The sequence below is a fragment of the Cebus imitator genome, unplaced genomic scaffold (genome assembly GCF_001604975.1).
Source record: "Cebus imitator isolate Cc_AM_T3 unplaced genomic scaffold, Cebus_imitator-1.0 Scaffold563, whole genome shotgun sequence".
Lineage (NCBI taxonomy): Eukaryota > Metazoa > Chordata > Mammalia > Primates > Cebidae > Cebus > Cebus imitator.
In genome coordinates, this window is record NW_016107878.1 from 1,134,283 (window position 1) to 1,137,518 (window position 3,236).

Here is a 3,236-nt window from a genome sequence, read left to right on the forward strand (position 1 = left end):
ATATAGACATTTAAACTTGGGGTCAAGGTGCGGCTACAGGATTGACAGCACTCCACGGGAACCTGTGGACTGGAATCGCATATTCGAGGAATCCAGGTTCCACCATGATGTTAGAAAATCGCCATTCTATGAGCTGACATAAACACAGGGCTAAGAGCAAGCTCGAGGGGGTGGGCTTCGGGAAAGGGTGAGCCACCAGCCAGTCCAGAGCTGGCCAGACGTGAGGGAAGGGGAGGCTGGCCGGGAGGGAGAGGAAGCATGCCTGGCGTCCTGTTCGTTTACCCTGCCGTTCTCCTCCCTGCACCTGCAAAACCCATCAGCTGATGATCTCACGTTCCTCGAGGCTGTTTGTCCGAGGTAAAGCTGTTGCTGGGCTGGGTACGCCCGAGGTCTCACTCCCTGGCATGCCCAGGGAACTAGAGCACATCACATGGGCCCTGGCCGAGGGGGTAGACTGCTCTGGAAGCTTCTGCAAAAGCAGACCTTCTGACAAAGTGCCCCAAATACTGGAGGGGCAGACCTACCCACCCATGCTCCCAGAGGAGTGGACCTACCCCTCCCTGCTCCCAGAGGAGGGGTGAACCTATGCCCACATGCTCCCGGAGGAGGGGTGGACCTACCCCCTCCACGCTCACAGAGGGGTTGCAGTAACCCCCCATGCTTCCAAAGGAGTGGTGGATCTACCCCCCGCCATGCTCCCAGAGGAGGAGTGGACCTACCCCCCCCCCACCAACGGTCCCAGAGGAGGAGTGGACCTAGCCCCACAACGTTCCCAGAGGAGGAGTGGAACTATCCCACCCACACTCCCAAAGGGGTGGACCTATCCCCCCACGCTCTCAGAGGAGGGCATAGACCTACACCCTTGCCACACTCTCAACACGGAGAAGGCTCCGGCCCCCAGTAACTAAAGCAGAACCTGGCCGGGGAGGTCTGGGGATCTGACCACATTGATGCTGGGATTCAGTCTAGCACCACTTCTTCTGGGGGTCTTGCCTAGAAGCTGCCCCCCAAACCCGCCCTGCCCCATTACCCCTCAAAGCCCCCCAGAGAGGTGGCCTGTCCCACCTGCCCCAAGTAGAGGGACCGTGGCTGTGGCCACACAGAGCCATGTGGCTGCCCCATGTCATGGCTGTGCCCTCTGCCACATGGCATCCAGGCACCAACATGGTGTCAGTCCCACTGTGAGCTGAGCTCAGATCCCTGTGTAGAAGTCCAAACCCCCAGGAGCTGGGAAAGAGACAGTAATAGAGACAGGGCCTTTGGAAAGGCAGTTAAGGTTCCACAGGGTCTTACAGGTGGGCCCTAATCCAAGGACGGTGTCCTTGTCAGAAGAGGGGCTCTGGACACAGGAGCAGCAGCCAGAGGCACGTGGGCACAGGGTGGTGGTCACGGGGAGACACAGCCAGAAGGCAGCCTTGGGCATGCCAGGGAGCGAGACATCGGGGGTACCCAGCCCTGCAACAGCTTCACCTCGGACAAAGAGCCTCGAGGAATGTGAGACCATCAGCATCTGCTGTTTAGGTTGCCGGGTCGGTGGTGCTCTATCATGGCAGCCTGAGCCGACTCCTTCCGTCCCCAAGACCCTCCTGATGGGCTTGTGAAAAAGATGCACGGAACAAACTTACTTCTGAGAAGAATCTCCATCTAAACAGGTTTCCTGGGATTTCCCTCACCACCATCAGACAGAAACTCTGCCATCACCCCTCCTGGCATCTCTCTCTACCCCAGGTCAGAACTGACTGTCTACGGTACACAAGCTCCCCTTCCTCTCATCTCCGAGGGCCTGGAGGCCATGCCTGGCTCTTAACACCTAATGCCTTCCTAAGCTGCACCTCCCGACTACAGCTCGGAGAGCCAATTCCATCACACACACGCCCTCCAACACCCCTCTGGGCAAATGCGTTTGGGAAACACAGCTGGGTAGAACAAAAATACACAGGTCACTTTGCTGCTGCATTCCTAAGAGGGCTTTATATGGCGGTGTCTGAGAGAGAGGCAAAGGCAGCATTTCCTAAGTGCACCTGCCCCAGACATGTTCTCCCCTGGAGCTGATGAACAGCCTCCCACCACAGGAAGAGAAGCTGTGAGAAAAGCAGCTGAGAGCTGTGATTGCCTGCAGGGTTTCCAGTTGACCCACTCCCTGGGTGGGGGCACTGGGTCTGGGATGGGTACCCTTCTCATGGGCAAAATCCGGGAGGAGTACCCAGACAGGATCATAAACACATTCAGCGTCCTGCCCTCGCCCCAGGTGTCAGACACGGTGGTGGAGCCCTACAATGCCACCCTCTCTATCCACCAGCTCATAGAAAATGCAGACGAGACGTTCTGCATTGATAACGAAGCGCTCTATAACATCTGTTTCAGGACCTTAAAACTGACCACACCCACCTACGGTGACCTGAATCACCTGGTGTCTGCTACTGAGTGGGGTCACCACGTGCCTGCGCTTCCCAGGCCAGCTGAATGCCGACCTGCGGAAGCTGGCCGTGAACATGGTTCCATTTCCCCGGCTGCACTTCTTCATGCCTGGCTTTGCCCCGCTGACCAGCCGGGGCAGCCAGCTGTACCGGGCCCTGACCGTGGCTGAGCTCACTCAGCAACTCTTCGATGCTAAGAATATGATGGCCGCCTGTGACCCCCGTCATGGCCGCTACCTAACCGTGCCTGCCATTTTTAGAGGTCGCATGTCCATGAGGGAGGTGGATGAGCAAATGCTCAACATTCAGAATAAGAACAGCAGCTACTTTGCTGAGTGGCTCCCTCACAACGTGAAAACAGCCGTCTGTGACATCGCACCCCGGGGGCTAAAAATGTCGGCCACCTTCATTGGTAACAACACAGCCGTCCAAGAGCTCTTCAAACGCGTCTCTGAACAGTTTACAGCTCAGTTCAGGTGCAAGGCCTTCCTGCACTGGTGCACGGGCGAGGGCATGGATGAGATGGAGTTCACCGAGGCCGAGAGCAACCTTAACGACCTGGTGTCAGAATACCAGCAATACCAAGATGCCACAGCTGAGGAGGAGGAGCTTGAGGAGTGTGCTGGGGAGGAGGAGGAGGAGGTAGCCTAGAAGCTTCATTTCCTAGGTAAAGCGAGGAAGCAGTGTGGATTCTTTAGTGTGCTCTGATAGCCATTGTCACTACACATTTCTTTGAGTCTTTACATCTCCTGATGTATTTTAAAGCATTTTCATAGTAAGTAGTTTGACCTAATAAAACATTTCTATAGCAAAAAAAAA

At 56.1% G+C, this 3,236-nt stretch overlaps 1 protein-coding gene and 1 pseudogene across 9 annotated transcripts in view; one reads left to right on the plus strand and one right to left on the minus strand.

The window, feature by feature from the left end:
* SHANK2 (SH3 and multiple ankyrin repeat domains 2) overlaps nt 1-3,236 on the minus strand; it is a 688,443-nt gene that overhangs the window by 584,235 nt on the left and 100,972 nt on the right. The gene's annotated exons all lie outside the window — the stretch shown is intronic.
* On the plus strand, nt 2,150-3,068 carry LOC108294116 (annotated as a pseudogene).